Source organism: Tursiops truncatus, chromosome 13 (genome assembly GCF_011762595.2).
Source record: "Tursiops truncatus isolate mTurTru1 chromosome 13, mTurTru1.mat.Y, whole genome shotgun sequence".
NCBI classification, from domain to species: Eukaryota; Metazoa; Chordata; class Mammalia; order Artiodactyla; family Delphinidae; genus Tursiops; species Tursiops truncatus.
Window position 1 is genome coordinate 37771975 of NC_047046.1, and position 23171 is coordinate 37795145.

At 39.2% G+C, this 23171-nt stretch overlaps 1 pseudogene; it reads right to left on the reverse strand.

Moving 5' to 3' along the window:
* Positions 1-23171, reverse strand: part of LOC117307742 (proteolipid protein 2 pseudogene) — a 108698-nt pseudogene that overhangs the window by 26950 nt on the left and 58577 nt on the right.

Here is a 23171-nt window from a genome sequence, read left to right on the forward strand (position 1 = left end):
TCACTCTTTTCTTCCCCTCTTCCCCCCATCCAAGGATAAACAAACTCACCTTATTAAAAGAGTTATCAGGACTTTGAGAACGTTGTCATGTAATAAAGCTGGAGAGAAGAATTGAAAGGAGGGTTGATAAAAGAAATTTTGAAAATCTATTTCATGGAAATCGACACAAATGGATTAATCCTTAGCAGTGTTACCTATTGGATCCACGTGTACTAGGAATCTTGCTCCCAATATCTCTGTACTAGTGCCCTCAGCATTCAGACTCAGCACATTTATTACCAATCCCTTACCATGTAGCAGAATAAACATGGCTGACATCAGAGTCCTTTGCCTTATTCTATCCTGTGCATTTCTGGTCTTTTTTCTCCCTTGTGTTTTTTTAAGGGAAGAGTCCATGGTAAAGTTCCTAAAGTTTTGGCAGGATCCAGATTGAAATTAGGAAAATAAAATGGGATAACTGGGACTATTTTAGTCTGTTTTAATAAAGTTAGTTTGAATTATATTTTCTTTGTTTTCCTTATTAGGACTGAATCAACTTTCCTATTTATTTACAAGGACTTTACGCTATGGACTGAGACTTAAAATTTTGAGATTAAAAATATGCTATAATTCACTTTCACATAAATTTGCCTTTATGCTGTCTTTTTTTTATCTCTCTCACTCCATAGAATTATTAACTAAATAAAGATTTGCTATAAATTTTGCATAATATACATATCAAAACATTGAGGAAAGAGTTAAAGGTATTAGTTAAAAAGAAAAACTAGAACCCAGGTTTAAAATAAAATTGTTGCTTTGAATGTATGTAGCAACTTAGCCTCTTTGTTCAAATACAGTTGTATTTTTTTAAAATAAATTTATTTATTCTATTTATTTATTTTTTGGCTGTATTGGGTCTTTGTTGCTGCGCGCGGGCTTTCTCTAGTTGCTGCGAGCTGGGGGGGTACTCTTCGTTGCGGTGCAAGGGCTTCTCATTGTGGTGGCTTCTCTTGCTGCGGAGCATGGGCTCTAGGCACATGGGCTACAGTAGTTGCAGCACGTGGGCTCAGTAGTTGTGGCTCACGGGCTCTAGAGCACAGGCTCAGTAGTTGTGGTGCACAGGCTTAGTTGCTCCACGGCATGTGGGATCTTCCTGGACCAGGGCTTGAACCCGTGTCCCTTGCATTGGCAGGCGGCCTCTTAACCACTACGCCACCAGGGAAGTCCCAGTTGTATATTTTGATATCTCATGTCAACGATCCAATAAACTGCAATCATGGGATTCTTTGGCACATCCACAGTCAGACTATATCCTCATCTGACTCTATAGCTAGGAATCATCTTATATACAGATTGGAAACCCTCCTTCATGGTGTGTTTAAGGGGTTCCAGGGAATGTAGCCCTTTTTGAGTACCTTGCCCATGTGTTGGTTGATACCTGAAATCCCACTAAATTAAAAGTAAGTAGTGGTAGTAGTAAAAAGTAGCAGTAGCAATAGTAGTAGTGACCACATATTAAGCAACTACTGTGTGCTAGACTCTGATGTATGTTTTTTTATACGTTATATAATTTAACCTAGAATTTTTGCCAGGCAGGAATGATTTATTCCCAATTTACAGACAAGGAAAATTAAGCTCAGTGACATTAAATAATTTGCTCTAGCTTACTCAGCCTGTGGGGGACAAAACAGGGATTTCAACAGGTTTGGGGCACTCCAGTCTCTTTCCATTGGCCCATATAGCCTTTCCATGGTTTGACTGTCTTCCTACAGTCCAAAGACACAAGCAGGTAGCCCACAGATGAATGCAACTGTCAGGTATGTTAAGTTTAGCTCTCAAACGGCGGAAGTCTGAAATTTTTTAAACTGGGGGTTTTCTTACAAAAATCTGAACTGTAAATGAAATGTCAGAAGATGGGGGAAATACTGGAGCCCACAAACCCACTTGGCAACAGCGTATGGGAGCTGGGTGCCCCCTTTGCGAGAGGCCAGTGATCTTCTTTGTCCGGGTCCCACCTCCCTGCTTTCCTTAAATGCTACGCCCTTTGCTCATTTACATCACCTGCCCAGCCCCTGTGACATGTGATTCAATTACACTTGCCTTCGCTTAGGCTTTACCTCTGGGAAGAAACGGATTGAAGCTATGTTAGCCATGTGTGTTTCGCTGGGAACATATCTGATATATTCCTGAGAACAGAAAGGAAGAGACTGTTGGAATGAACAGGGGAAGGGGAGGGGAGGAGGACTAAGGGAAGGGGAGATACTTGATGTCAAAGAGAGACTGTCTCCTTCACGAATCTGCCTGGAGCTGTTTTTACGAGGAGCAGCGTTTCTCCCCGGGAGGAGGGATGCAACTTCTCACAGGTGAGCGCCCAGGCACAGCGCCCCTGACGCAGCCACTGCTCCAACTCCCCGCTATTGTCTGTTCTTCACATTAGTAATAATCTTGAAATATTACACCAGTGATAATGCCCTACATTTATAAAATCACTCTACCATTTGAAAGCACTTTCACTTTCTTACCTCAATTAATTTGGTTGTCACAACAACTCTGGAGGTAGGCAGGTAGATGTTATTACTCCCATATTTCAGACGAGGAAAACAATTCTCAGAGAGTGAAGTAACTCGTCTAAGATAACACAGCGAGTAAATGATGGAGCCAGGAGTAGAATGAGCCTCCTGACTCGGAGCCCTGCTGCCCTTTGCATTTACCGCGCTGCCTGCCCCGCCTCCTCCCCAGCACAGTAATGACCATTTACTCTCCTAAAAATATTCGCCTGATAGGGATTAATTATACCTATGATATTCCCTTGACCTGGGTTTCCAAAATTTTATACTACTTTTTCCCTAACGCATAATTTTTAAAACCTCAGCCATGAGACACTTTTCTCGGGGCTGTACTACTTTTCTCGGGTCATCATCCAAAGGATGAAAAGCATTTGTGTTAAGTTTTGAGGATGCTTGGCTACACACCCTCAATAAGATTCGGCCAGATTATTTCTGGCCTTACAAAAATTGTGCAAGTTAAATTTACTGCTTAGAAGTTGCAGGTCTGTTTTTCTTTTTGTTGTAAAGCTAGTCTGTCTTTCCCAGGAAGATTTTTAGATGCATTCACACGGAGAAGAGGGAACTATATTGGCAACACAGCATATTATGCCAAAGTGCATCTGAATACAAGCCACATGAAAGCAGTTTAATTTCCTTCTGGGTCTTGTATGGGAGAGCTAGTCAATATAATTTGCTCTTTGGGGCTCTGATTCCATTCCACATGACAGCCTCATCAACACACTAGAAAAATGATCTGAGCTGTGTTATCATGGGGGAGGGGTGGCTCAGGCATTAGTAATCAAAGCATATGGGATTGTGTTAGAAGGAAAGAAAACACATTTCTCACAGAACATTAGGTGCCTCGAGTATGTAATAAAACTATTAAGATAATGTTAGAGTATATTACCAGGAATTCTATTTTAATTCCTTCAGTTTGAGAATTTATAATTTAGGAGCAATAGGGAGAAACTTAAAAGTATGGAGAAAAAAAGTAAGGACTATAAAAATAGCATTTAGAAACAGGCTGAGGAGATGGAATGTCAGGGAAGAGCAAAAGGCAACTGAGATGAATTCAGAATAAATGAAGAGTCACTATGATTAGGAGTCCTCTCCACAAAAGATTCCTAACTTGAGATATTTGGTCTGTGAACTTTGTGACAGTAGAAGTGACTGATTATGTCACATTAAAATAATATTTAGGGGCTTCCCTGGTGGCGCAGTGGTTGAGAGTCCGCCTGCCAACGCAGGGGACACAGGTTTGTGCCCCGGTCCGGGAAGATCCCACATGCCGCGGAGCGGCTGGACCCATGAGCCATGGCCGCTGAACCCGCACGTCTGGAGCCTGTGCTCCACAGTGGGAGAGGCCACAACAGTGAGAAGCCCGCGTACCGCAAAACAAAACAAAACAAAACTTATTTATGGAATTTTTTAAAGAATTAGATCTCTTTTAAAATAAAGACTTAATCTTGTAGTTTGGAAGGGTAAAGTAGTATCTATCAATAGGCATGGTTTTGTCAATAATAAAGTATTCTTTTAAACTTGGAACACCTGGTTAAAAAAAACAAACTCTTGGGAGAGGAAAAGTAAAGTTTGGTCAGCCCAACATTAGACTGATACTTTCACATTATGAGTAACAGTGATAGAGTATTACCATGGAGGGAATAAAATTTAGCATCATCAAGAATTCAATTTTACAGGTAGGAAGGCAAACTCTAACTTTTAAGTTTCAAAGACTTTAATTCCTATATCCTTCAGGGTTTGTGCACAAAAGCACCTGTTGGCATGTTCTCGGGCCACTACTATCCTGCTAAACTTTGTGATACCCAGTTTACTCATTCTTCAAGATCTAAATCAAAGAAAATATGTAAGTACAGGAATATTCCTCTTAGTATTACCTACCATAATAGAAAGTTGGAAATCCAACTAACTATCCTACAGTGGAGGTCTAATAAAATTAGAGATGATATTTACTTATTCTGGAATACTATATGGCTATCTTCACTGTTTTTGATAGTTAATGATACGGAAAACTGCTCATGACGTAATGTTGATTCAAAAGAATAGACAACAAAACTATATATACAATATGAACTCAATTCACTCACCTATACAAAAGAAATTACTGCAGAATAACAGTGGTTTTTCACTGGGTGGTGGGGTATTAAGTGATTTTTATTTTCTTTTAGAGACTTTTCTGTAACTTAAAATTTCTCTACAATGTATTTGTTACTTTCAGGAAAAAAAGCCAGTAAGCAATATTATAACTTTTAAAGATCCAGCTCAGATGTTTCCTCTCTGAGGCCTTCACCAACAGGTGTTAATTATTGCCCTTCCATGTTCACATAACACTCAGTATGTATCACCTCTAACCATTCTCCATTTGGATCCAGACTGATCTTCCTAAAAATTTAATCTTATGACCCAGCAATTCCACTCCTAGGTATATACCTAAGAGAAACGAAAACATATGACCGTTCAAAAACTTGTACACAAATGTTCATAGCAGCATTTTTTCATAATAACCAAAATGTGAACACAACCCAAATATCCATTAACTGATGAACAGATAAATAAAATGTGGTGTATCTTACAAAGGGTAGTAGGCAAACCATTGTACGTCTACATCTTAATCCCCAGAATCTGTGAATATATTATATTAAATGGCAAATGGGGAATCAAGGTAGCAGATAGAATTAAGATAACTAATCAGCTGACCTTAAAATAGGGAGATTAGGGCTTCCCTGGTGGCGCAGTGGTTGAGAGTCCGCCTGCCGATGCAGGGGACACGGATTCGTGCCCCGGTCTGGGAAGATCCCACATGCCGCGGAGTGGCTGGGCCCGTGAGCCATGGCCGCTGAGCCTGCACGTCTGGAGCCTGTGCTCCGCAACGGGAGAGGCCACAACAGTGAGAGGCCACAACAGTGAGAGTATCTCACAAGGTTATGTTATGCACCCTTGGGTAAATTCTTCTGTATTTGTCTGTCTCCTTTATTAGACTATAAGCTCTTAAAGTCTTATGTCTTATTATTAATAGCTAGTATAGGGTCTGGCATATACTGGCAGTAAATTCATTCAAAACTATTTACTGATTAAGAGAGGTACAGAAAGAAAAACAAAAAAATAGGGAGATTATTCTGGATTATCTATGTGGCCCCAGTGTAATCACAAGGATCCTTAAAAGTGGAAGATGGAAGCAGAAGAAAACGTTGGAGTTACGCAATGTGAGAAGGACTCAGTCTGCTGTCACTGGCTTTGAAGAAGGAGGAAGGGAACTACTAGCCAAGGAATGCAGGCAGCCTCCCGAAGCTGAAAAAGGCAAGGAAACTGTTTTTCCTCTAAAGCTTCCAGAAAGGAATGCATCCCAGACAGCACCTTGATTTTAGCCCAGTGACACCAACACCGGACTTCTGACCTACAGAACTGTAAGATAATAAATTTGCATTAAGTGATCATGTTTGTGATAAATTGTTACAGCAGCAATAGAAAATGAAATCAGTGGAATATTATTCAACAATAAAAAGAAATGAATACTGATACATGCTGCAACATGGATAAAGTCTGGAAACATTATGCTAAGTGAATAAATCTAGTCACAAAAGCCCACATATGGCATGATTACATTTATATGAAATATCAGGATAGGCAAACCTATACAGAAAAACTAGTGATTGCTTACACCTGTGGGGTGGGAGGTGGTGTGGGATGTGATTTGTTAATGGGTAAGGAGTTTTCCTTTTGGAGTGATAAAATGTTCTAAAATTGATTGTGGTGATGGTAGCAAAACTCAGTGAATATACTATAAACTGTATGGTATGTGAATTACACCTCAATAAAGTACATATATACACACATATAGGTATGAATATATATATGAATGTACAAATATACATATATATGAATATATAAACCTATATGTGTGTACCTATTCTGTGATGAAAAATCTTCAAAGGTTTGGATAAAATACAAACCCTTAGGGCTTCGCTGGTGGTGCAGTAGTTAAGAATCTGCCTGCCAATGCAGGGGACATGGGTTCGTGCCCTGGTCCAGGAAGATACCACAGGCTGCGGAGCAACTGAGCCCATGTACCACAACTACTGAGCCTGTGCTCTAGAGCCCGTGCTCCGCAACAAGAGGAGCCACCGCAATGAGAAGCCCGCGCACCGCAACGAAGAGTAGCCCCTGCTCGCAGCAACTAGAGAAAGTCCGCGCACAGCAACGAAGACCCAATGCAGCCAAAAAAACCCACACAAACCCTTAGAACAGCACACACAGCCCTTCATTATCTGGCTTCTATTCATCCCAGCTGTATCTCTTTCCACTTTCTATTATACTATGTACCTAAAGATCCATACATACTAAATGAATTGCAGTTTTCCTCATGTTTGTACCTTTGCAAAAGTTGCTTTTCTGTCTCGAACATCCTTATCCTTCTTCCTCTTCCTCTTGTTAGTTTTGCAGAACTCAGTTTAACTTTCACCTATGAGAAGCTTTTCCTGCAGTATCTCACAAGGTTATGTTATGCACCCTTGGGTAAATTCTTCTGTATTTGTCTGTCTCCTTTATTAGACTATAAGCTCTTAAAGTCTTATGTCTTATTATTAATAGCTAGTATAGGGTCTGGCATATACTGGCAGTAAATTCATTCAAAACTATTTACTGATTAATTAATATCTCAATGACAGTACCCCTTGTATTATAAATTGTCTTTATCCTCGTCTCTTCAATACGTTGTGAGTTTCTTACCCTTATTCATCTTTGTATTCCTCAGGCAACACAATCGCAAGTGTATAATAGATATTCTATAATAGAAAGAATGAATGGATGTTATACATAGTCATTTCTTAGGCACCTTAACAAATTTATCACATGTGACTCTCCAGAAAACAGTTAAGCTGTGGCTATTTTACTTTCTTCCTTTTTCAGAACACTGACATTTTAATGGCTTTCTGCAAGCCCCAAAACATATTTTAAAAAATGACAGCATATGCTGCAAGTGTGATTTTAAAATATAATAGAAATATATCAATAATTTAGTTTAATTCATAAAGAAAAAATTTATTCTGCAGAGAAATATAATTTGTAAAGTAAATAGGCTCAAGTTGGTTAAAACTCACACATATTTAAAGTAATTTAACAACTGAACATCCTTGCCCAACAGACATTAATTCAAAACAATCTGTCTTTGTTTGTAGGATATGATCGAATCCCCAGCAGCAAATAGAATTTGCTGGTCCATTATACTAACACAAAGGCTGTTAGAATGTGCATGCCTGGTGAGTATTAAGCACGGACATTCAGGGGTCAGGTGGAACAGTGTTTTATAAATGCAGTCTTTATTACAGAACCAATAACAAATACTGTCACAGAAATAATCTCCACAGTCATCATATCACAGAGAGTTCATATAATTCAAATCTGAATGGCCACATTTGAAAAATAAAATGTAGTTTCTACGTAAGATAATAATAAAATGTTAATTTTGAAAGCACTGCAAGTGACGGTTGATTCAGGAACACTTATGGAAATAATCATATATCCATTTACAGATGAGGAAAGCAGGGCACAGAAATGCTAAGTGACTTGCTCAAGGTCACATCAGTAAAAAGTGGCAAAGTCCAAGCTGGTACCAAAGTGTTCTGGCTTTAAATCCAAGGTTCTTCCCACTGCACTGTGCTGCCTGCATCTTTTTAAGACGTGCATTGGAGATCCAAAGTCATACGAATTGAAGAGATTATAAGACCTCATGTTTGTTGATTTAAAGTCCAGTGACCATCTAACTTAATGTTGGGAGGTGCCAGAGTAAATGGGCAGTCCCCAAATCTGGTTTCACAGACATTTCTTCCTGACCTCATGGACTGAATCAGGCCTTTTCTCCTCCTTGGCTGGCAATGACACTGCTCCCAGACACTCAGAAGTGAGCAATAGGGGCTTAAAGGGAGTGACTTGATCTTGAAGAAGGTTGTCCCTCTTGGCTTTTTAGCCTGGCTAAATTCATACCAGCTTTCATAGTGCATACGTTAATTTACTGAGTACTTACTGTAACCAGTCATTGTACTAAGTGCTTTACACAATTTATCTCATTTTGCTTTATCCCTGCAATAATTCAGGGAAACACATACCATTCTTAACATCTCATTTTACAGACAAGGAAACTACAACTTAAGGGAGGTTAAGTAATTTGCCCCAGATCATGAGGTACCAAGAGGCTGTTCTGTGATGAACTCCCATCTCCATGCCTTCAATCACTGGGTCTAGCAATTAAGACCTCCACAAAGGTTTTGTATGGTTTCAGACTAATAGCTTACAAAACAAATTTAAAAAGTAAAATATACATTTTGGACCTAAAAATAGTCTCTAAGATTTAACATGATAATAGAATATCACTCAGCAATAAAAAGGAATGGACTACTTATAGATGAAAGAACACAAATGAATCTAAAAGCATTAAGCTAAGTGAAAGAAACGAGATTCAGAAGACCCCATATCATATGACTGTATTTATATGACATTCTGGAACAGATAAAACTGTAAGGAACCAAAAGAAAAAAAAAAGCCCATCAGCAGCTACTCAGGATTAGGGAGGGAGGGAGGGGTTAACTACAAAAGAGAACAGGGAACTTTTGGGGGTGATAAAAATATTCTGTAAACATTTGCCAAAAATCTCATGTGCACCTAAAAAGGTGAATTTACGGTGCACAAACTATAACTCAGTAAAACCAACGTTAACCAATAAATGAATAAATACTGTCTCTAATGCAGTTTTCAAATCTCCACTAGTGAGACATAACCCATCAGTGAGTTGTGGACTCAGTTTTGGGGTATTGACTGGTATTTTATAAAAGTGAAATAGAATAGGAAATATCAGAGCCATTGCACAAGGTAAAAGGAAAATTATTAATGAAACATTTGCTTCAGGAAAACAGAAACCATTGTCAAAATAGAGGGAATTTAATACAGGAAACAGGCTACACAAATGATGAAAAAGTTGAGAAGCAAAACAGGGGAAGGTGAGGCAACTCAGAGACCAGCAGTGGCAGAAACCATAATACCCAGGGACCAGGGACCAGGGACCCAGGGAGGAGGCAGCGTTGCTAGATGCTGGAGCTGGGATTATCCAGCAGAAGCTGAAATCAGAAGGTGCCTATATGGCTGGAGCTGGAACCAGGAAACTCAGCCTCTGTCAAAGATGCACTACAGGCAGAGGAAGATGGGGAAAATCTTCCTAGCTTTTCCATTCCTCCCACCCTCCAGTGTCATAGCAGGGCTGCCAATGGGTAGCACTCAGCCAGAAGTCAGTACATAACCTGGGAGCCTCGGAAACATAGCCTGTCGGGATCAGCATCCCTGTGACACAGCAGAGGAGGAGCAAGAGACAGATTTGACAGCAAACAGGCCAGGGACTGGCACAGATGTGAAATAAAAGGAATTTCTGATTGAAGGTCAGATTTTAAAAAGTTTAAAAGCCATTGCTTTAGAAAGCAAAGATATTCTCCAATTTATGCTCTTCTTTCTATATAAAAGAATACAATAAAGAATAAAATCACAATTTTGACCATTAGAAGATGCCAGCGTTTCCATTTTGATATGTTTGAAAAAGGCAGTTTGAACTAAAGAAGTCGAATTGAGAGACTAACTTATTTTTCTCATTAGTTTTGGAGTAGTCATACAAATGTCTCTTAGTAGAAAAGAGAAATCTAGCAGATGAAAGTGAGGTTTAGGCTAGAAAAAACAGCGGGAATGAAGTATACAAGTGGCAAATATGTAAGCAAAGGAACCAAATGTTCCTCTTTGATAATGTGCAAGGAAAATAATTACAGTTAAAAACTGGTGAGCTTGGTACCAAACTGCCTCTGTCAGCAGTTATTGGTGTGACTCCTTTATAAAATTGCCTGGATTCACAAAGAACAGTGGCCAAATTTCATCAACACCAGCTTATTCCTGACTCTGATGATTCACTCCCTCTAGTTCCAAAGCTTTGACCTTATATTATTTGGGGTTTCTGATCCCAAGAAATGGCTCTCAAGGCTCCCTCATTGAGTCAAATCTAATGCTTGATCCCTCGTGCTTAAAAAACATGCAGTGCTTACTTTTTGACTTCTTCATCTATACCAATTGTGCAGGAACACAGTACTTCAATCTGTTTCTTTTATATCTGGGCTCCTTCAATCAGTCAGTCAACCAATCAATTATTCAGATGTTTTAAAATATGATTTTGGTAACATTGTTTTAAACCCAACTGTATCATTATCAAGAGTTCTTTTTAAAGGCAGTGAATATTTGTGGGATGAACGGATGATGAATGGATGATTGGATTGGGTGAGCGCATGGATGAATGAAGGCAGTGTGAGTCTGTTCTAAGTTTCAGCCCGGCTGATGGGAATCTTCAAGCCAGTTTCCTGGTTCTGACTGACATGCAGTTTAGACCATCAGAACGTCACTGCACTGCTATCTAGTGGTAGCATAACCCATATGTAGGAAACGTACTTGCAGAAACACAAGCTTGAACACAAAATGACCGTGATTATCACAATTTTAATTTTTTTTTCTGGTTCCAGCTGCTTATAAGTGCCTCTTTTCATTTGGCTATCTTTGATAGTAACAGAATTTCACCTTGATTCTTTAACACATGTACAAAGAACATTAGCAGGATTATATCAATAGGTGTCACCAGCTCAGGCACCATGTGGTAAGGTAGGTCCTCCTTGGTACAATAAATACCAAACGTCTGTGTGTATTTTGAGGCAGCCAAAATGGGCCCGTGTTTTTTTTTTAAAGCATTATAATCACCTGTTTTCAAGGAGAAGGATGATAATAATTTTAATGCTTTTGTACTTCAGTTTCATTTTGATGATTCTCTTTAAAGAACATACATTTTTTCCCCTTTCTGTACAAACACTAGCACCTTAATTGGTGAAAACTATTTATCTCAGAACATAATTACATAAAGATAAAATAGTTTCAAAGTTTAGGAAGCCAGGAGTATAAAGTAAGAACTCCATGTAATAATAAATTTATTGTATAACATGCTAGGAAACACCTCCCTCAAGGATTTTTAGTTTGCCCTCTTTTCTTTTTTCTTTTTTTGGCTGTGTAGCTTGTGGGATCTTAGTTCCCCAACAAGGGATTGAATCCGGGCCCATGGCAGCGAAAGTGCCGAGTCCTAACCACTGGATGGCCAGGGAACTCCCTTATGTTTTCCCTCAGTGGGATGTTTGGGGACAAACATGTGCCCAGAGATATTTCAATGTTTGAATGGGGCTGAGGAGTCCTATAGAAAAGGAGTTGAACTCTCTTTACAATTGGATGTGTTTGATGGACTCAGGGGTGGAGGGAGAAATATCCCAGGAGCCAGATCATGAAGAAGGTAAAAGCCCCAGGGGAATCCTCATGAGTGTTGAAGAAGTCTGCTGGGTGGGCCAGGCTGTACATCAACCTACTCAGGCCTTCAACTGATTGGATGAGGCCCACTCCTATTATGGAGGGCAACCTGCTTTACTTCAAGTCCACTGATTTAAATGCTAATCTCATCCAAAACACCCTCACAGAAACACCCAGAATAATGTTTGATCAAATATCCTGTTTGAGTATCTGACCCAGCCAAGTTGACAAAATAGAATTAGTCATCATGTGCCTTGGTGCAGGCCTACTTTTACCCACTGTGCTGCGCTCTCAATGGACTCTTTTAATCTACAGACTCAGATGCTTCAGTTCTGAGAAATTTTATTGAATCTTTTCTTTGAATACTTTCTTATACATTTTCCTTGTTCTGTATTTCTGGAAGGCCTATTATTAGGATTTTAGAACTTCTATTGGGCCTCCAATATTTCTATCTGCTTTTCCTATTTTCCTCTGCTAGTCTTTCAGCTTGTTTTCTCATTGATTTCCTTAATTTTTTCTTTCAAGTTTTTACTGGAGTGTTAATTTTTTCTATCATATTTTTAGTTTCAAGAGATTTTTTTCCGTTGAGAGGCCTCTCCCCTCTTTTTTTTCTTTTTTTTTTTTTGCGGTACGCGGGCCTCTCCCGTTGCGGAGCACAGACTCTGGACGCGCGGGTTCAGCGGCCATGGCTCACGGGCCTAGCCGCTCCGCGGCACGTGGGATCTTCCTGGACAGGGGCACGAATCCGTGTCCCCTGCATCAGCAGGCGGACTCTCAACCACTGCGCCACCAGGGAAGCCCCTCTCCCCTCTTTTAAAACAGTATTCTGTTCTTCTTTGATGTGGCAATACCTTCTCTCTTTTTTATTTTAGCTGATCTTTTCTGCTATTTTCTTTTTAACATCTTTATTGGAGTATAATTGATTTACAATGATGTGTTAGTTTCTGCTGTATAACAAAGTGAATCAACTATATGTATACATATATCCCCATATCCCCTCCCTCTGGCGTCTCCCTCCACCCTCCTTATCCCACCCCTCTAGTGGGACACAAAGCACCAAGCTGATCTCCCCATGCACTGCAGCTGCTTCCCACTAGCTATCGATTTTACATTTGGTAGTGTATATATGTCAATGCTACTCTTTCACTTCGTCCCAGCTTACCCTTCCCCATCCCTGTGTCCGCAAGTCCATTCTCTACGTCTGCGTCTTTCTACCTGTCCTGCCCCTAGGTTCTTCAGAATCTTTCTTTTTTTTTTTTAGATTCCATATATATGTGTTACCATACAGTATTTGTTTTTCTCTTTCTGACTTACTTCACTCTGTATGACAGACTCTAGGTCCATCCACCTCACTGCAAATAACTCAATTTCGTTTCTTTTTATGGCTGAGTAATATTCCATTGTATATATGTACTACAACTTCTTTATCCATTCATCTGTTGATGGACACTTAGGTTGCTTCCATGTCCTGGCTATTGTAAATAGTGCTGCAATGAATATTGTGGTACATGACTCCCTTTTTTTTTTTTAAATATGAATTTATTTATTTATTTAGTTTTGGCTGCTTTGGGTCTTTGTTGCTGTGCGCGGGCTTTCTCTAGTTGCGGCAAGCGGGCGCTACTCTTCGTTGCAGTGCGAGGGCTTCTCATTGCGGTGGCTTCTCCCGTTGTGGAGCACAGGCTCCAGGCACATGGGATCCGTAGTTGTGGCTCGCGGGCTCCAGAGCGCAGGCTCAGTAGTTGTGGCGCACGGGCCCAGTTGCTCCACAGCATGTGGGATCCTCCTGGACCAGGGCTTAAACCTGTGTCCCCTGCACTGGCAGGCGGATTCTTAACCACTGCGCCACCAGGGAAGTCCCATGACTCCCTTTTGAATTACGGGTTTCTCAGGGTATCAGTAGTGGGATTGCTGGGTCATATGGTAGTTCTATTTTTAGTTTTTTAAGGAAACTTCATACTGTTCTCCGTAGTGGCTGTATCAATTTACATTCCCACTAGCAGTGCAAGAGTGTTCCCTTTTCTGCACACCCTCTCCAGCATTTATTGTATGTAGATTTTTTGATGATGGCCATTCTGACTTGTGTGAGGTGATACTTCACTGTAGTTTTGACTTGCATTTCTCTAATGATTAGTGATATTGAGCATCTTTTCATGTGTTTGCTGGCAATCTGTATATCTTCTTTGGAGAAATGTCTATTTAGGTCTTCTGCCCATTTTTGGATTGGGTTGTTTGTTTTTTTTATTTTGAGCTGCAAGAGCTGTTTGTAAATATTGGAGATTAATCCTTTGTCAGTTGCTTCATTTGCAAATATTTTCTCCCATTCTAGGGTTGTGTTTTTGTCTTTTCTATGATTTCCTTGTTGTGCAAAAGCTTTTCTTTCATTAGGTCCCATTTGTTTATTTTTGTTTTTATTTCCATTTCTCTAGGAGGTGGATCAAAAAGGATATTGCCGTGATTTATGTCACAGAGTGTTCTGCCTATGTTTTCCTCTAAGAGTTTTATAGTGTCTGGTCTTACACTTAGGTCTTTAATCCATTTTGTGTTTATTTTGGTGTATGGTATTAGGGAGTGTTCTAATTTCATTCTTTTACATGTAGCTGTCCAGTTTTCCCAGCACCACTTATTGAAGAGGCTGTCTTTTCTCCATTGTATATTCTTGCCTCCTTTATGAAAAATAAGGTGACCATATGTGCGTGGGTTATTCTTTGGGCTTTCTGTCTGAATATAGTCTGAAGTCCGGGAGCCTGATTCCTCCAGCTCCATTTTTCTTTCTCAAGATGGCTTTGGCTATTTGGGGTCTTTTGTGTTTCCATACAATTGTGAAATTTTTTGTTCTAGTTCTGTGAAAAGTGCCATTGGTAGTTTCATAGGGATTACATTGCATCTGTAGATTGCTTTGGGTAGTATAGCCATTTTCACAATGTTGATTGTTCCAATCAAAGAACATGGTATACCTCTCCATCTGTTTGTATCATCTTTAATTTCTTTCAGCAGTGTCTTATAGTTTTCTGCATACAGGTCTTTTGTCTCCTTAGGTAGGTTTATTCCTAGGTATTTTATTCTTTTTGTTGCAATGGTAAATGGGAGTGTTTCCTTAATTTCTCTTTCAGATTTTTCATCATTAGTGTATAGGAATGCAAGAGATTTCTGTGCATTAATTTTGTATCCTGCTACTTAGCCAAATTCATTGATTAGCTCTAGTAGTTTTCTGGTAGCATCTTTAGGATTCTCTATGTGTAGTATCATGTCACCTGTAAACAGTGACAGTTTTACTTCTTTTCCGATTTGGATTCCTTTTATTTCTTATTCTTCTCTGATTACTGTGGCTAAAACTTCCAAAACTATGTTGAATAATAGTGGTGAGAGTGGGCAACCTTGTCTTGTTCCTGATCTTAGTGGAAATGGTTTCAGTTTTTCACCATTGAGAATGATGCTGGCTGTGGGTTTGTCATATATGGCCTTTATTATGTTGAGGAAAGTTCCCTCTATGCCTACTTTCTGGAGGGATTTTACCATAAATGGGTGTTGAATTTTATCAAGAGCTTTTTCTGCATCTATTGAGATGATCATATGGTTTTTATCCTTCAGTTTGTTAATATGGTGTATCACATTGGTTGATTTGCATATATTGAAGAATCCTTGCATTCCTGGGATAAACCCCACTTGATCATGGTGTATGATCCTTTTAATGTGTTGTTGGATTCTGTTTGCTAGTATTTTGTTGAGGATTTTTGCATCTATGTTCATCAGTGATATTGGCCTGTAGTTTTCTTTTTTTGTAACATCTTTGTCTGGTTTTGGTATCAGAGTGATGGTGGCCTTATAGAATGAATTGGGGAGTGTTCCCCCCTCTGCTATATTTTGGAAGAGTTTGAGAAGGATAGGTGTTAGCTCTTCTCTAAATGTTTGATAGAATTCGCCTGTGAAGCCATCTGGTCCTGGTCTTTTGTTTGTTGGAAGATTTGTAATCACAGTCTCAATTTCAGTGCTTGTGATTAGTCTGTTTATATTTTCTATTTCTTCCTGGTTCAGTCTCAGAAGGTTGTGCTTTTCTAAGAATTTGTCCATTTCTTCCAGGTCGTCCATTTTATTGGCATATAGTTGCTTGTCGTAATCTCTCATGATCTTTTGTATTTCTGCAGTGTCTGTTGTTACTTCTCCTTTTTCATTTCTAATTCTATTGATTTGGGTCTTTTCCCTTTTTTTCTTGATGAGTCTGGCTAATGGTTTATCAATTTTGTTTATCTTCTCAAAGAATCAGCTTTTAGTTTTATTGATCTTTGCTTTCATTTCCTTCATTTCTTTTTCATTTATTTCTGATATCATTTTTATGTTTTCTTTCCTTCTGCTAACTTTGGGGTTTTTTGTTCTTCTTTCTCTAACTGCTTTAGGTATAAGGTTAGCTTGTTTATTTGAGATGTTTCTTGTTTCTTGAGGTAGGATTGTATTGCTATAAACTTCCGTGTTAGAATTGCTTTTGCTGCATCCCATAGGTTTTGTGTCATCGTGTTTTCCTTGTCATTTGTTTCTAGGAATGTTTTGATATCCTCTTTGACTTCTTCAGTGATCTCTTGGTTATTTAGTAGTGTATGTTTTAGCTTCTATGTGTTTGTATTTTCTACAGATTTTTTCCTATAATTGATATCTAGTCTCATAGTGTTATGGCCGGAAAAGATACTTGATACGATTTAATTTTCTTAGATTTACCAAGGCTTGATTTTGACCCAAGATATGATCTATCCTGGAGAATGTTCCATAAGCAGTTGAGAAGAATGTGTATTCTGTTGTTTTTTGGGTGGAATGTCCTATAAATATCAGTTAAGTGCATCTTGTTTAATGCGTCATTTACAGCTTGTGTTTCCTCATTTATTTTCATGTTGGATGATCTGTCCATTGGTGAAAGTGGGGTGTTAAAGTCCCCTACTATGATTGTGTTACTGTTGATTTCCCCTTTTATGGCTGTTAGCATTTGCCTATGTATTGAGGTGCTCCCATGTTGGGTGCATGAATATTTACAACTGTTATATATTCTTCTTGGATTGATCCCTAGATCATTCTGTAGTGTCCTTCTTTGTCTCTTGTAATAGTCTTTATTTTAAAGTCTATTTTGTCTGGTATGAGAATTGCTATTCCAGCTTTCTTTTGGTTTCCGTTTGCATGGAATATCTTTTTCCATCCCCTCACTTTCAGTCAGTACGTGTCCCTAGGTCTGAATTGGGTCTCTTGTAGACAGCATATATATGGGTCTTGTTTTTGTATCCATTCAGCCAGTCTGTGTCTTTTGGTTGCAGCATTTAATGTCTTTACATTTAAGGTAATTATTGATATGTAGGTTCCTATGACCATTTTCTTAATTGTTTTGGGTTTGTTATTGTAGTTCTTTTCCTTCTCTTGTGTTTCCTGCCTAGAGAATTTCCTTTAGCATTTGTTGTAAAGCTGGTTTGGTGGTGCTGAATTCTCTTAGCTTTTGCTTGTCTGTAAAGGTTTTAATTTCTCCATTGAATGTGAATGAGATCCTTGCTGGGTAGAGTAATCTTGGTTGTAGGTTTTTCCCTTTCATCACTTTAAATATGTCCTGCCACTCCCTTCTGGCAGAGTTTCTGCTGAAAGATTAGCTATTAACCTTATGGGGATTCCCTTGTATGTTATTTGTTGCTTTTCCCTTGCTTCTTTTAATATTTTTTCTTTGTATTTAATTTTTGATAGTTTGATTAAAATGCATCTTGGTGTGTTTCCCCTTGGATTTATCCTGTATGGGACTCTCTGTGCTTCCTGGACTTGATTGCCTATTTCCTTTCCCATATTAGGGAAGTTTTCAACTATAATCTCTTCAAATATTTTCTCAGTCCCTTTCTTTTTCTCTTCTGCTTCTGGGACCCCTACAATTCGAATGTTGGTGCATTTAATGTTGTCCCAGAAGTCTCTAAGAATGTCCTCAATTCTTTTCATTCTGTTTTCTTTTTTCTGCCCTGCAGTAGTTATTTCCACTGTTTTACCTTCCAGGTCACGTATCTGTTTTTCTGCTTCAGTTATTCTGCTATTGATTCCTTTAGAGAATTTTTAATAACATTTATTGTGTTGTTCACCATTGTTTGTTTGCTCTTTACTTCTTCTGTGTCCTTGTTAGGCTTTTCTTGTATTTTCTCCATTCTATTTCCAAGATTTTGGATCATCTTTACTATCATTACTCTGAATTCTTTTTCAGGTAGACTGCCTATTTCCTCTTCATTTGTTAGGTCTGGTGGGGTTTTACCTTGCTCCTTCTTCTGCTGTGTGCTTCTCTGTCTTCTCCTTTTGCTTAACTTACTGTGTTTGGGGTCTCCTTTTGCAGGCTGCAGGTTCATAATTCCTGTTTTTTTTGGTGTCTGCCCCCCATCGCTAATGTTGGTTCTGTGGGTTGTTTAGGCTTCCTGATGGAGGGGACTAGTGCTTATGTTCTGGTGGATGAGGGTGGGTCTTGTCTTTCTGTTGGGCAGGACCGCATCTGGTGGTGTGTTTTGGGATGTCTGTGACCTTATTATGATTTTAGGCAGCCTCTTGGCTAATTGGTGGGGTTGTGTTCCTGTCTTGCTAGTTGTTTGGCATAGGGTGTCCAGCACTGTAGCTTGCTGGTCGTTGAGTGGAGCTGGGTCTTAGCACTGAGATGGAGATCTCTGTGCGAGCTTTCGCCATTTGATATTATGTGGGGCTGGGATGTCTCTCGTGGACCAATGTCCTGAACTCAGCTCTCCCACCTCAAAGGCTCAGGGCTGACATCCAGTCAGAGCACCAAGACCCTGTCAGCCACTAGGCTAACGTTTTAGGAATAATCCTTTGAAGAGCTAACTTATTGCGATTTCAGCCTGAAAAATATGATCTCAATCACTTCTTAGCAGAGATATTCATGTTGCGTTCATCCTGGGGCTGACCTGGCCATCAACCCCTGCCTGGACCCCAGTGTAAGCCCACAATACCTCTTCTTATCTCTCTCAGGATATTAATGGTGGCATTTCTTTAAAAAAGTATTTTGTTTTGTTTTTTCTCTTGCAATGTTCATTTCTTCCAAGTTGCTCTTTTCTGTTTATTTCTTTGGTTTCTATCTTTCATATTGGAGAATTCCCTCAGATGTCTGGTAAATTCTTGGTTATTTGCATATCTTCAAAAGTAAGGAATTAAAATGCTGCTTGCACGCTTTGATGGGAAAGTGGGAAGAGAGTATGTGTTGAATGTGACCTTTACAACAGGGTGATCTGGCCAGATCACATAGTTGGGAACCTCCACTGTCAGTCTGTTTAGATCTGCTTTATTAGGCTGGTCAAATTCCTCACAGGAAACCTCTGGTCTCCTTTCTTAAGGACAGGGCTCTGGTTTTCTGATTGGGAGACAAGGCCAAGTGCCTCAGGATGCAGATGTGTCCTCTGTTTTAGCCTCTCCTGAGAGTGAACCTCCCAGGTTTCACCATGTCCCACCAGTGGCCCAGCTGCACAGTTGGGAGACCTGGGGTCCAGTTACTTAACAGACTCTCAAAGCGATGGTCCTATTTTCAACCTCTCCCCACTCCACTTCCTGCTTCCACATGCTGCCCCTTCCCGAGCCCCCTGGAGACTCTGTAGTGTAAACTGGGTGGGTATCAGCTTTCCCTGCTGCTGACTTCAGATTCTGTTTTGGGGTGCTTTTCTAATCCATTTATCATCCCATCTGTTTTCTACCTTCAAAATCTTACTTCTGTTGCCTCCTCTCCCTTTTCTCTCCATCCTTGTGGGTTTATGTGTTTATGACAATCACCTCACTGGCGTTTTAGTGGGTTGTGAGAAGGAGCAAAAGCAGGTGCCTGTGTATAATCCACTATCTTTACCTGCAAGACCCTCTTTGGGATTTTTAAAAATAGCTTCTGTTTATGAAGTTCCCATTCATTTTAAAATTATTTAAATATTTTTAAAGTACAGAAGTTGAATTTTTTTTTTAGTCAGATATAATTAAACTTGTATGTATTATTTTTTTCACTGTTTCCAAAATTAAGAAGTCTTTTTCCCATAGTAAGATTAGGTAAATACTTAGATTTGTCTGAAGTAAAACTGCCAAGTAGTCATGTGTATTTTTTGGCAACAGCCCTCAGTCTTCTATTGGTGGTATGTCCTAGCCCTACTTCTGGAGTGTCCCCAATGCCTTTCAGAATCTCCACGATGGCACCTGTTCACTAACATTCTCAGCCAAGGCCTTTTCTTTCTTTCCATGGTAGCTCCATATGCCTCAAACCTTTTCTGATCCCATCCGTCACATCAAAACTTACCTGTTCAGGGTCTTATTTCATTATTCTTTGCTCTTTCTTAGCTAACAAAAGGTACCACGAACTATTTCAGAGGAACTTTACGTTCATTTTTGATTTAATCTTTACAACAGCCTGGTGTGATAGACACTATTAGTCCCATTTCATAGATGTGTAAATTGAGGCTGAGAGGTTAAGATGCTCTCATTCAAGATCACAAGGCTAGTAAATCAAAGAGGGTCTACAGCACAACAACTTTTAACCACTGCATACAGTCTCCCTATACTAGAAAATATTTACTGGGCTAACTCACACAGTAAGACATTAAACACTTTTAATGGCTATTTTTCAAGACAGTACTTTAACCTGAATAGCGAAAATTTCAAATACATCAAAAGTTTCAGGCAGTAGGGCCTTTCACTGCCATTTAGGGTTACCTTCTTCCATCCGGCCCCCACAGAATGCCACGTCGATTTGGCATTTTTAACATTGCAGTTAAAGATTATAAAAATAAAGCCATCTCTGACCATGAAAAGCTCTGTGGAAGCTACGTTATAAACTATAACTGAGAAAGACTAGTTTTTAAGCAGTGTATTTAGATATGTTGGTGTGTTATTAGACACATACTTGAGCCCGTTCCCCATTTCACCCCTGTGTTTTTCAATTCAAAGAAGGATTTTTATTCTTCATGGAAATAAATGATATCAAAATCACAAGATTTGACATCTTCTTAGATTATCTCCATCTAAGGTTATATAAACACACAGTATTTATGATTTAATACACATTTTTTTATCCTTACTGGGCTAAGTTGGTTTCCAAGAAAGAATAGCAGAGAATTCCAGATCTTCTCCAGAGATTCAGTATTATTTCTCCTCCAACCCAGAACACTCAGCTCTTCACCTCTGACACCCAGCTGATCAGATCCCCCACCTTCTCTCTCACACACACACTTATTAGACTACCATGTGCATTGTATGTCATATCAAAATGAATAAGACAATGACCATCTCTTCAAAGAGTCCATGGTCTAGAGAAGAGAGACATAAAACTATAATATAAAATAAAAATAAAATACATTAAAAAATTCATTCCTATAGGGAGAATATGAATTTTCTCCTTTATATTTCCAGATACTTCCAGACAAAGAATGGAGGTTTCACACTCCTTGGTCACTGCCCCCCTTCACCCCAAAAAACAACTAAACCTGAATCTTCTCATATCTCTGCCTTCTCAGTAAATGGCACTCAGGTAGTTTTTCAGGCCCCAAACTTCTGCTATTAATGTCAGTGTCTGTCTCTTCCCCCGCCTCAAATCCAATCCATCAACAGGTTCTGCCAGTTCTAACTTCAAAGTTCGCTCAGTAGTATACCGGTCCCCGTTTTGACTGCCACTCCATGGATCTGTGCACCATCGCCTCTCACTTGCATGGCTGCAGTATTTCCTGAATAGACTCTTTGCTTCCATTTCTTCCCTTTTTGCTCCATGACAACCTATTCTTCACAGAACAGTCAGAGAGCTCTTTTTAAAGTACTCACCAGCTTCTGTCTCAGCCATAATCGTGTAACAGGGTCTGGATTTACCTTCCCCCATGACTAGAAAACTGGACAAAATATATTGACAATGGTTTTCAGACATTATACAACTGGCGGCACAGAACAGTTATCTCTGAGACAAAGGAAACAATAAGGTGAGCCCTATGGTTGTCCTGGTTATCTGAGGCAGTTTGCAGGCAGCACACATCCAAACAGATCCTGGAGGTCTTACTAAATTGAAGGGACAGAGATCAGAGTTTGATGAGGTCAAGGCAGCTAGAATTTGTGGAGCACCATTTTTTAAAAAGACTTTACTTTCAATATAAATTACCTTGGTTCCTATGTCACATATCAACTGACTGTGCGTCTATTTCTCAACTTTCAATTTCAGTTCCCTTGATCTATTTATCAATCACTATATCCTCATCACTTATGTCCTTATCCTTACTCTGTTGTCTTAATTTCTATCTCTCTCCACAAAGTCTAGTGATAAGATAGTGTATGTCTTCCAGCTTTGTCCTTTTTCAAGTTTGTTTTGGCTATTCTATGTCTTTTGCATTTCCATACAATTTTTATTTTTATTTTTTCTCTTGCGAGCACGTGGGCCTCTCACTGCCGTGGCCTCTCTGGCAGCAGAGCACAGGCTCCGGATGCACAGGCCCAGCGGCCATGGCCCACGGGCCCAGCTGCTCCGCAGCATGCGGGATCCTCCCGGACCGGGGCACGAACCCGCGTCCCCCGCATCGGCAGGTGGACCCCCAACCACTGCGCCACCAGGGAAGCCCTCCATATAATTCTTAGAGTCAGTTTGTCAATTTCTAGAAAAAATCTGTTAGGATTTTGGTTGGAATTATGTAAAATTTACAGATCACTTTTGTAAGACTGTTTATCTTAATATTGTGTCTTCTAATCCATGATCATGATATAATTCTCCATTTATTTAGCTTTTCCTTAATATCTCTTATCAGTGTTTTGTATTTTTCAGTGTAGAAGTCTTGCACAATTTTTGTAAGTCTATTCTTAGTTTATATTTTGATGCTATTGTAAATGGTATTTAAACATTTATTTTCCAATTATTTGACAGTAAACAGAAATATAATTGATTTTTGTATATTGACCTTATATCCTATTACCTTAAATTCAGATTTTAGACCTACTAGTTTTTCTGTATATTGATTTTGATATTTCTGAATAAAGAAAATTTTACTTCTTCCCTTCTATTCCTTAATTCCATTGTGTTCAGGGAAACTACTCTGTAAAATTTCAATATTTTTGAAATTTCATGAGACTTGTTTTATGGCTTAGCACATGACCATCTTGGTGGATGTTCCAGAAACACTCTAAAGATGGGTTTCCATGGTCTCTGGCATCCATTGTTTCTCATGAAAAATCATTTTGCTGATAAAATGCCATCACATACCATTGTTTCTCAATATGTAACGTTTTCCTCTGACTGCTTTCAATACAATCTCTTTATTTTCGTTTTTG